Genomic DNA, 12,784 nt, shown 5'->3' on the forward strand with positions numbered 1-12,784 from the left:
ATGGGGAGAGATTAGAGAGATAGCATGAAGAGCTATAAAGCAAAAAAGTATGGATGCCCTGTAGAGGCTAGAAACAAAAATGAATCACTCCCTGGGCCCTCAAGGAAAGAATGCAGTCTTGCAAACATCTTAATTTCAATTTAATGATATCAGTGGTGGATTCCTAAATTCCAGCATTGTAGGATTAAAAAATGTGCTGTTTTATATCACTTATTTTGTGGTAATTTTATTTTTAACAGCAGCAATTGAAAAGTACAAAAGATGTTAGAACCAGGAGTGAGGTTTGAACCATATAGTACACAATATATCAGATATTAGCCTCTCTTTAACTAGAGAAAAAAAGTCTAAAGAGGAAATTTATAACACGTTTGGAGAACAAAGTTGAATATATAAGGTAATTTAATAAGTTTTTGTGTGCAGGAATTTTGGGGGGGATCATGGTGAAAATTGTGTTTATTTTTGCTATTATATTGATAACATGAAAATAATACAGAAAAAATAAAATACAAACTTCAAACCATCTGAAATCTCACTATCTTGAAAGATCTTAGACTAACATTTTAAAGATTACTGATTTTCATTTACTTATGTACACAGGTTAAATTTCACATTAATGAGATTATTATACTTGCCATTTTTATGATGAATAAATTAGTTTTATAGATATAGAACTAATCCATATAGAACTAATCCAGCAGGTAGGGCGTCTGCCTTGCACCCAGCCAACAAGGCTGACCCGAGTTCAATTCCTCTGCCCCTCTCGGAGAGCCCGGCAAGCTACCGAGAGTATTCGATATGCCAGACACAGTAACAACAAAGTCTCCAATGGAGACGTTACTGGGCCCGCTCGAGCAATCCATAGATTAACAAATTTAAACACCTATTTACCAACAAATCAAATTCGAGAATAAAACTTTTCAAAACTGGTTATGACGTCCCTGTGCCTGTTTCCAATTGCATTTTTCCTTCCTTCTCCCACAAGTATTCTTTTTTATTGACTGGGATTCAATATCCCCAGTGAAGTTGGCATGAATGTTGTAATCTGTGTCTCAAGAACCAAACATCCATCTAAACAGACATATTGCTGAAAGAAGTATGTATTTATATACACACATACATATATACCATAAACATAAATCTTTATGTATATAGGTGTTATATAATGTGTATCATGTTTACAATATAGAGCTATATAAGTATATGTACATATGGATATGGATAGATGCACTATCATATATGTTATGTATTTCATATACTCTTAGGAGGATTTTTATATTGAGTAAAATGTCTTTCTTAGATAATCCATGCCAAGGGTACAGGAAAAGTAGGTTACACATCAATATAACTAGAAAAATGTAAATACGAATTCAGGACAGGATTTTATGATAGATCAAATGTCCTAGTTAAATTGTAAATGGGAATTGGAATACAGAACTCTGTCATATCCAATTTATCTAATTTTTTTTTATTTTTTAAAAATCCCAGAATAATGGGGAAAGCAGGAAACTTTAATTCTAGCTAAGAAATTAATTCCAAGAGTTATGTGGGGTTATAACCTTAAAGTTTTGTGAAATGGTGCATTTCCCTTATGGATAAGACTTTTTTGTATATGGGAAGACTTAGAATTAATTATAGAAATGTTTCATCGATTTTGCTCGGGCGGGCCCAGTAACGTCTCCATTTTGAGACTTCTTGTTACTGTGTTTAGCATATAGAATATGTCACGGGTAGCTTACCAGGCTTTGCCGTGCGGGTGAGATACTCTCAATAGCTTGCCGGGCTCTCTGAAGGGGGCAGAGGAATCGAACCTGACTCGGCCAGGCTGGCTGCCAGCAAGGCAAACGCCCTACTGCTGTGCTGTCGCACCAGCCCATAGAATTGTTTAAAAGTATAAAATATAACATTTATATTGGTACACTTACAAAGAATTTGTATCTTTGCTATATTAAGTGATTGTAATCTAAATGAGATTTTAACTTCTTGGAATAATAGGTCAATCTTTTATTTTTTTAAAATTTTTATTAATGAAACACCATGAGGTACAGTTGTAGACTTACAAATTTTAAAAATATGGAACGCTTCACGAATTTGCGTGTCATCCTTATGCAGGGGCCATGCTAATCTTCTCTGTATCGTTCCAATTTTAGTATATGTGCTGCCAAAGCGAGCACTAGGTCAATCTTTTAGAAGATAAAAATGCATACAATTTGAAGACAGACGAGGGTGAGAGATCAAACCTTTAAAACCATTCGAACATTTCTAATTGAGGACTGACTTAGTATGGTCCATCTAGACAGAATACAATTAATTCTCATATTGTGTTTGAACATTCAGGAAATTTTCAAGAAAATCTCTTTAAGAGTTTGTTAAGTTAACTAGTGCTTAAATGCTGGAGAGAGTGTGTTAGATAATTTATGTGTGCATAGAAAGAAATGAAGTATATTCAACATATTCATGCAGTTCAATATATTAAAAGGAGCTTGATTAATAAAGTTTATTGCTAGTTCTAGATAATTTCAGATCTCCTTTAAAGTGACTATGAAAATTTCCTAGCTTTATACATAAGATAATAATACTTATAAATGAACTGAAAGCTATAAAGAGCTAATCTTTTCTTACATAACTATAATAAATTAAATATTTTAAAAACTCATTTACATAAAACTCACTCTGGAGGAACCAAAACTCTCATTTAATATGAATTGCTTTTAGTATATACACAAAATTCAAGCTCCTAGAAACAAAACAGTGAGGACTGGAGATTAGACTGTAGTACATTAATAGAGGTCAACCCAAGCTGGCCCTTTGGGAGACAGACAACTGACCTTTAACATACTGAATTTTGACCACGGTATTGGCAATTCCTTTCCTTCTTTTGAACTTCTAAAACTTTTAGTGCTTTGTTAAAGTAAGTTATGCCCTTACAGTATGAATATTAAAAATGCAATTAATGACATTAAAGCTCACAATTTAAGTTACCAAAGGTTCTTAGCTTTCTCAAGCAAAGTCTCTTGGCAATAATGAAGACAAACTAAAAATTTCAATAGTAGACCTTGCTGAATTTCTCAAAGATTTTTCTTGAGTTTAACCTCAAAAGGTTTTTTTGCACCTTCCTGGGTTTTATTGTGACCATTAGTTATTAACAGCAATGAATAATGAGAAAAGCTTGGGAACCTGATGTTAATTTGAAATTATAGCTGAACTTTTCATTAATATTAAGATTTTGGGCAGCAACACTAGTTGTAAGTCTTTGGGCAACATATTAATTTTTTTTGTTTTCTCATCTGTAAATTAGAGATGATATTATCCCCATTTTACAGAGATAATAAGCCTCACAGGATTATTAGAAGCTTCAATATATTATTATGAAAAGTATTATTGCACACTGTATAAATGTGATTTCTATGAGAATTTCAAAAGTAAGGGTCCATTATGTATTGTTAGGTGATGAAGGGTTAATTTCTGTAGCTGTTGAGTATGAGAGAGAGGGAGGGAGGGAGGGGGAGAGAGAGAGAAAGAGAGAGAGGGAGAGAGAGAGAGAGAGAGAGAGAGAGAGAGAGAGAGAGAGAGAGCATACAAAGGACCAGCTGCCTTGACAATACGCTGTTGCAATGAATCATGGCTGGCTGCCAAATGGAGACTCCAAACACCCTTGTGCAATGTTAGGCAATGATCTGCATAGTGTAAACGATACCCCGTAAGAACTCTAACTTCAGACTTCATGGTGTTGAAGCTTTGGCCTCATACAGTCTCCCAGAGATCACATATCCTGAAGTCTATTGGAGTGAAAAAAACCTCTAAGCGCAACCAATTGTCCATATAGATTGAGGGCTGCCAACCGACTTAATTCCTTAAGGTCTCCTTCATTCACCAGCCACAGTTCTGGTGTTAATTTTGCTCATATAGCCAGTGGCTACTTGTTCCCCCTACTCTAACCCCACCCCCGCCACAAACAATTATTTAAGGCAAAATATCAGTCTTGGAATCTCTCATGGAAACTTAAAAAAGTTTGTCTTCTACATATATTGTGGTCAGTGAAATTCTAAAAGTGAAATTTTATATCAAGCCCAAATCTGAAGCAATATTGAAAGAACAAAATAAGATATTTTAAATTCAGGAGAAGAGAATGAGTATGGGGGAAGAGAGAGGATCGAGAGAGCATGAGTAAAGAATTCTGAGAGCATTTGTAGCATCTGGGTGCAAAAAGAAAGATTTTTTCTTTTTATTTATTTTTAGAAAGCTATATAAAAGGAATGATAGCACAGTTGTAGGGCGTTTGCCTTGCATGCAGCCAACATGGCCGACCCGAGTTCGATTCCTCTGCCCCTCTCGGAGAGCCCGGCAAGCTACTGAGTATTCAATATGCCAGACACAGTAACAACAAAGTCTCCAATGGAGACGTTACTGGGCCCGCTCGAGCAAATCGATGATCAACGGGAGGGCCTTTTACTTTATATAAAAGGAAACATATTTATTGAAAGCCTTACTAGAATTCGCTTTTTTTCTAAAAAGTTTTTGTACTTCTAAAAATGCTTTATTGATGAGATTAATAGAGATGGAATTTGATAGGGAAAAAAGACAATATTGAGCTTTTTGGTTATAAATAAATTTATTCAATTTTATACATCAATCGATGATAATGTTGAAATTTTATTTATTTATTTATTCATTTATTTATTTTTGCTTTTTGGGTCACACCCAACAATGTACAGGGGTTACTCATGGCTCTGCACTCAGTAATTAATCCTGGTGGTGCTCAGGGGACCATATGGGTTGTTGGGAATCGAACCCGGGTTGGTCGTGTGCAAGGTAAATGCCTTACCCACTGTGCTATCTCTCCAGCCCCAACGTTGGAATTTTAAACCAGGAAAACCATCTTAGGTATTAAACAATTTATTACATTACTTATAGCTAAAAAATGGACTAGGAAATGGGCAGTATACATTTTTAATTATTTTTACTAAATCATGTTCCTACACTTTGTAAAAGAACAAAATAAAGCAAAATACTTTACTATAACCCCAAATATTTATTGATATGTTCCATTTGATGTGCTAAAGTAAAAAATTTCCAATTGGCTAAGTATTTCATTGTACTTTTTTCCGATATGACCTAAAATAGAATCTTCCAGGTGTTAAAATATATGTTGATTAAATAACTTTAAATTGCAATCAAACATTAATTACACTTCTTATCATGAGGTGGATTTTAATTGGTCAAGCTACTAATTTTGTCATATTATTTTAGATTCATTAATTTTTTAATTTGAAAATTGTTTACAGATACCTTTAGACACTATGAAAAGTTACATTAAGATATTATGGAAGTAACCATGAAGAACAGTTTTGTTCAGTGTAGGGATGTCAAAAAGTTCAATGTTAAGAATTTTGTGTTGATAATGCCAGTGAATTGATAATAGAAGCTGAATCTAAGATGTTGGAGTGAGTAAAAGCTCTATTTAGAAATCTGGTGGCTCTTCATAATTATTAAAATAGTGAAGACTTTAGGGCTGAAGAGAGAATACATGGTTAAGGCTCTCACCCTGCATCTTCTCTACATAGGTTTGATCCCTGGCACATTAGGTCCCTGAGTACTGCCAGGAGTGATCCCTGAAAGCAGAGGCAAGAATAGTTCCTGATCACACTAAGGTGTGGTCCAGCACTCAAACCCCTGGTTCCCCAGCCACCCCCACCTCTCCCAAATAAAAACCCATTGAAGACATCTAAAGAAACATTTGTCACTCAGAAATACGGGATGCTATCTTTATGTAAACTTTGAGAGTACATTAAAATGCAGTTTAAATGCAAGTATTAATTAGGGTGGATTAGAAAGTAGCACAACATAAAGTAACAAAATAGGAGAGTAACACCCAAAAATAGCTGATATAAGGACCAGGAGGTTCACTCCATGGCTTGGAGGCCATCAGTACATGCTAGGGGAAAAGGCAGCTCAGATAGAGAAGGGAGCACCAAATAAAGGGTGTTGAGAGGATCCTCCCAGGATGGGAGATGCATGTTGAAAGTAGACTATAGCCCGAACATGATTCCCACTCAATGCCTCTTTTGCAAACCATAGCACCCAAAAGGAGAGAGAGAACAAAAGGGAATGCCCTGCCACAGAGGCAGGGTGGGATGGGGGAGATGGGGGTGGGAGGGATACTGGGATCAGTGGTGGTGAAAAATGGGCACTGGTGGAGGGATGGTACTCAAACATTGTATAATTGAAACCCAAGCACAAAATTGTGTAAGTCTACAACTGTACCTCATGGTGTTTCACTAATAAAAATTTTTTAAAAAAGAAAGTAGCACAACAAACAAAGCTTTTTATGATTGACCTAGTTAAAAAAAATGCAGAAGAAATGAAATGTGAGACTATAGTTTCTAACACCAGTTGCATAGAAATTTTTGATGAATCCTGTAAAGGTTTACAAAACTAATAAAATTTTAAGTTATAAAAAAAAAATTTAGTCACAAACTTAAAATATAAAGTTTCAGCTGAATTCAATTCTGCTATAGATAAATTTTTATTTTTAGACCTATTCAAAATTTTACTCTGATTTTATGATGATAACTATTATGTTTGATAGAAAAACTCAAAATTTATAAATATAATTTATAGATAAAAATAAAATTACTTACAATCTCCCCGATTCCTATTCTTTCTTCAATAACCTCTTAACTTTTTAATATTGACTACAACATATATGTTGAATATATTTTTTTGTTGTTGAACATATTTTGCTACATTATATTTTGCTTTGCTACATTATAATTTGGAAGACATGAAATTACTCATGTCAAAACTTTTATATACACTTTTATAAACATGATTTAGTAAAAATAACTCAAAATTTGAGCTGGACTAGTCCATGTTCTTGCTCTATGGTAAGTAGTAAATTGTTTAATCTCTCAGATTGTTTACCTGGGTTAAAATTATATCATTATCGTCTATTGATGTATAACATTTAGTTATTTATAACCAAGAAAATCAGTTTTGTTCTCTATAAAATGGTGATAATAGTCCCTATTCCTAAATGTTATAAGAATTAAATGAAACACATAGACAAAAATTTACTGGGAAGGGATAAAAAAAAAGGAGGAGATAAAGAATAACTGGGAGTTGATTGAGATCAAGTTCAATTTTAGTAAATGTCAGCAATAATGAAATTTCAGTGGGAGATCTGGTAATCAGAATGATCAAGTCATAAGAAGCCCAGAGTTAGGGTATTTATGGCAAAAAGCACAGCAAGTGCAAAAGTCTAGGACAGGAAAGAGTTTGATGTGTTTGAGAAACCAAGCACAGAAAATAGGGCTCTAGCACAGTGGCAGGAGATGAGCTTGGAAATATATGTTGGCACACCTTCTGCAGGATTGAGTAGTCCTGATAAAGACTTTGCATTTTATTCTAAATTCAATGGGACGGTATTTCAGTATGTCACTGTCACTGTCCTCCCATTGTTCATCGATTTGCTCAAGTGGGCCCAGTAACGTCTCCATTGTGGGACTTGTTGTTACTGTGTTTGGCATATTGAATACGTCACGGGGAGCTTGCCAGGCTTTGCTGCACGGGCGAGATACTCTCGGTAGCTTGCTGGGCTCTCAGAGAGGGGCGGAGGAATCGAACCCGGCTTGGCTGGGCTGGCTGTGAGCAAGGCAAACGCCCTACAGCTGTGCTATCGCTCCAGCCCATTTCAGTATGTATCAGTATGTATAAAGTATTTTTTTAAATTTTATTAGTGAAACACCATGAGGTACAGTTGTAGACTTACAAATTTTTGTGCTTGGGTGTACAAATATCATTGTCATATTTAAAATTTTTATTAGTATTAATTTTTTTATTGAATCACTGCAAGATACAGTTACAAGGTGGTTCCTGATTGGGTTATAGTTGCACAAGGTTCCAACACCCATCCCTCTACCAGTGTACATTTCCCACTACCAATGTTCCAGTTTTATTCCGGACACCACTTTTCTTTTTATACCGAACATATCGAGAGGAGCAAATATTGATTACGCAAGGTTGAGGAAGCAATCTTGTTGACAGTCAGAAATTTTCTCGAGTTGGTTGATAACCATGAAGACAAGGATGAGATTACTTTAAGGCATATTTTGCAGACGAATAGAACTTCCATTAGTGTCTATACAGTGTAGAGATAAGAGAAAAGTTTAAATCATAAGCAGCACCTAGGTTTCCGAATGAAAAAATTGTTTGAATGTAGGTAAATTCACTCACTGTCTGCTGGGATGTGGTGTGGTGTCCTGTCACTGAGAGTTCCAATTTGTGTTCCTGAAGCTTGAGATATCTCGTACCTATTTCACTGTGAAAATCAGGAGTTCCCAACTGAGCGCGTCGGAGCAAGAGATATACTTCGAGGAATCATGAAACTTTCAATGTAATTAAAAAACTTAAGAGCTAATTAAGATGTAGAGGGGAAGGGAGAAACTGTTGAGGGAAAGCAAAGGAAGAAAAATAACTAGAAGGGACGAATAGCTCAGGAAATGCAGCTGCTTCCCGTTCCATCATCTTCCAGTGCCCTGCAGGGAGAAAGAACTCTTGAAATTAATCCTTCTGTCTCTTTCCTGGGTTAATTTGGTGGAGTAGGGAGGGGACAGTAGAGATATATATGAAAGCCTTAAATAGAAGCAGCTGCCGACTCTTCTGGGTAGTAATCTGATGACTATTTATTTAGCTTCACTGGAATAATTTTGTCGAATAGATGGAACAACTTAAAGCATTTTTATGCTAACTGAATATACATTTATGTTCATGGGTGTATTTTAAGAAGATAATTTTCAGGTAAATTAAGATGTTTTTCATGGTATAAAATCTCTAATGTGTGATATGTTCAGTTTAAGTTAGTTCAATGAGTTAATATGACTTTGAAAATTCTAAAATATTAAAACATTATATACCTATTAATGTTGAGTGGTCATGTCTATTTTTCTTCCCACATTGTTATTAAGAAAACTTATATTGCCAATTTATGTAATTTATATATGTGCAGTGATTTTTTTGGTTATGATTTCGTTGAAAAGAGTAGTTTAATAAGCTAATATCAGTTTTAAAATGTCTTATGAACCAAGACACTTCTGTCTCCTTATTTATATAGGGACCTTTTTCTTTCTTTTTTTTTTTAAGGAATGAAAGAGATGAAAATCTAAAGCATCCCTCTTGTGGTCTGTACTGAAGATACTAGGTTAAAAAACAAGTTCATCCAGTTTTAAAGAAAAGACCTGTTCGTTAAGTAGAAGGCAAATATTTTCATTACTGCTGAATGGAAAAGAGAAAGTTTCATATGACACATCAATGCTTAATCACTTCTCACCCAAAGTCTTTTCAACTCAGAGAAAAGAGAGAAAACATATTTTGAAATGAGGTGAGTTTGCTTAGCATAACAGCTTTTCCTCACAAAATACAGAAAGAAGAGATAATGCTATTTAACTTAATATTTTTCTCTTTTTTTACATACATCAGAAACCAATACCATCATTTTTGATATATTTTTTACCAAGGCAAAACTTTTAAGGAAATAACTTTAAAAAATAGGAGGCAAATGTAATAATATTGGGAAACAAAGTTTATTTTTTCTACCCACTTACTGTATATATATAATAGGGACAAAAACGTTCCTCTCCCAATGTCATCTCATAGCTAGATATTGTCCTGAAGGCTTTACTTGCCTCCTAGAAGAGATGAGATGTCTGGACACGTTGGGACTAGAACAAGCTTCAATTGGGGAATGGGCCTTTATAGCCAAAAGGATTTCTCCAACCTCAGTCAGAGAAGTCAACTTGAAAAGAGGAGAGAGTAAAGGTGTCCCATTTTAGATCTGTGAACATCATTATTAGAGAGGAAAGTGGATTTTTCAGGTGTGGTGTCTTTATTCCGGCACCAGAGGATAACTTGCCCCAGCAAGCTAAAATCAAAAACTGAAATAAAACTTTGTTCAGGAAAATGCTAGGATCCCCAAATTATACTGACCATGAACCTGTGAAAGTAACTTCTACCCTGGTAAAGGGAGACCAGCTCAACACTCCACATAAAACACGCTTCTTTTAAACCAAGGAAAGTATGGGGTGGACCATGGTCAGAAAGAAAGAAGATACTGTGTTGTCAAGACTTGCCATCATTAAATCGAGAGTACTGAGTTGGATGTCAGAGTGGCAACATATGTTGTCACATATTGGTATCGGTGTCTGCAGGATAAGGTTGTAGTGATAGGTATTTAAGTGAGATGGGCTGCACTTCGTCAAAGGACAGGATTTTAAAAGTATCATGGTTTAAAATAAACAAAGTTATGGTTTTTCATCCCTTTTCCCTATTAATGCTGCAGGTTGACTTTAGGTTGACCTTGCGACCATTCACTACTTTCGGACTAGCAACCACTCACTACTTTCAGGCTGGAGTGATAGCACAGCAGTAGGGCATTTGCCTTGCACGTAGCCAGCCCGACTGATCCGGGTTTGATTCCTCTGCCCCTCTTGGAGAGCCCGGCAAGCTACCAAGAATCTCGCCCACATGGCAAAGCTTGGCAAGCAGCCCGTGACGTATTCAATATGCCAAACACAGTAACAACAAGTCTCAAAAATGGAGACGTTACTGGGCCCACTCAAGCAAATCAATGAACAACGGGAGGGCAGTGTTCCCTATTAATGTACCTTTCTCATGTCAGCAAAAAGTCTATTCAGAGATTATACATAAATTATTCTTAATGGTGAGACAATGGTCCAGACAACAACATAATTTTTTTTTTAATCTTAGAACAGACCCTGGAGGGGTATGCACTATTCCAACCTTAGTGCTTTATTTTTTGGACCATGCAAAAATTTTGGAAGAGTAGATAGAGTGACTGGGGTGTCAAATTATACAGTAGAAGCTATTTAGCAAGTAATAAAGAAGAATTTAATATTTTAGTGACCAGTATGGATATATCTATGCATGCAGATAAATATAAACTGACAAAATTGGGTGACAGTTCACAATTTTATTCTCCTTTAAAAACATGAACCGATGGTTTGAAGAATCTTTTCTCATGTTTTAATGCAGACAGTGAATATGAGCACGTTTCCATAATCATTTATCCAGTATTGATTTTACTAAACATTAATTTTGATGCTAGAAGGGAATTAAGAAATACTTAGTTTGATACATTTTTCATACCTCATATCTATGATCAAATCTGAATTATTGTGAAATTGCTTTATCTATTTAAATCTAGATTTTAGATAGATATTGGATCAAAATTTTAAAGTCTTTGTGCACTTGAGGTGTTCCAGAAACACTATACATGGAAGCCTGGGAAGAATTTATTTAGCAATCTTTCAGTGCATGATAGTTGAGGTTTCTCAGGAATTCAAGATGCCGCTTTGTCTAACGTTCATTGATTTAAAGAAGGCCTTTGATTCTGTTGAGACTGAAGTAGTCATCGAAGTCTTAGCCAAACAGGGTGTTCAAACGCAATACATCAGGATCTTCCATGAGCTGTATTATGCATTCACCACCAGGATCACAACATTCTACAAGGAAGTGATCATCCATGTCAAGAGAGGGGTTTGGCAGGGTGATACCATTTCACCGAAACTCTTCAGTGCCACCCTCGAGAACATCATGCAACAACTGGAATGGAAAGGAATGGGAGTGAAGATGGATGGTCGGCAACTACACCACCTCCGATTTGCTGATGACATCGTTCTAATAACACCAAACATTAGTCAAGCAGCAAAAATGCTGGCCGACTTCGACTGTGAGTGTGGAAAGGTCGGTCTACAGCTGAATCTTACAAAGACAATATTTATGAGAAACGGCTTTGTTCCTGGATCATCAGGAAGAGAGAGAAGAAGAGAGAGAACAGAGGGGAATGCCCTGCCACAGAGTCAGGGTGGGATGGGTGGGGTGGGGGTGGGAGGGATACTGGGATGCGTGGTGGTGGGAAGTGGGCACTGGTGGAGGGATGGTATTTGATCATTGTATAATTGAAACCCAAGCACAAAAATGTGCAAGTCTGCAACTGTACCTCATGATGTCTCACTATTAAAAAATTTTTTTAATAAAAAGAAAAAAGAGTCGGGGATGCTGTCTCATTTGCCAAGGCATTGAAAATCAGATGGGCCAGATATGCAATGAGATTTGGAGATGACCGCTGGACTAGAGCCTAGCATTACCAATTGGATTCCACGGGATGTCAAAAGATTGTGTGGCCGCCCACCTACAAGCTGGTCAGACTTCTTCATCAAGAACCTGAACAATCAGTTTGAGGCTCTTCGTGTTCCTGGAATGAGCAGATGCCATTGGGTTACACTAGCACGCGACAGGGACGAATGGAGATGTTACTAGTGCCCGCTCGAGAAAATCGATGAGTAACGGGATTTTAAGTGATCAGGAAGTGATCGGTGCATGGTTGTTAAACAAGTAATTAAAATATCAGATAGGGTTTTCTCGCCTGATCTGCGTGGGACGGGCATGGAGGCCCAGCTCTGGGCAACTAAGCTGAACGGCTCCTATTCCAACCAGGTACAGCCCGCCCCCAAGGGCCTGGGACCCTATCTGCGCATGCACAGATAGCTCCATCGACGTTCCCAACTCCTCGCTCAGTGCCACGGACTCTTTCTGGAGCCGCGGCCGCTAATGCGGCCACGAAATATTTTCCCACTACATATTCCATAGGAACATAAGCTACCTTCTTTGATGGAAACTTCTCTAGTTTAGCTCAGTCACTAGAAACACAGTAGCCAATAACTCATAAGCCTATCTTAACTCACACTGCATATCAAGCAGAATAGTAACA

General features: G+C 36.5%; 1 non-coding gene across 1 annotated transcript; it reads right to left on the reverse strand.

Moving 5' to 3' along the window:
• Positions 1-2,064: 2,064 nt before the first annotated feature.
• On the reverse strand, positions 2,065-2,171 carry LOC130027953 (U6 spliceosomal RNA). The gene has a single exon (XR_008793137.1). It is a non-coding gene; the product is annotated as a U6 spliceosomal RNA (small nuclear RNA).
• Positions 2,172-12,784: the final 10,613 nt, after the last annotated feature.

Source organism: Sorex fumeus, unplaced genomic scaffold (genome assembly GCF_029834395.1).
Source record: "Sorex fumeus unplaced genomic scaffold, SorFum_2.1 ptg000037l, whole genome shotgun sequence".
Lineage (NCBI taxonomy): Eukaryota > Metazoa > Chordata > Mammalia > Eulipotyphla > Soricidae > Sorex > Sorex fumeus.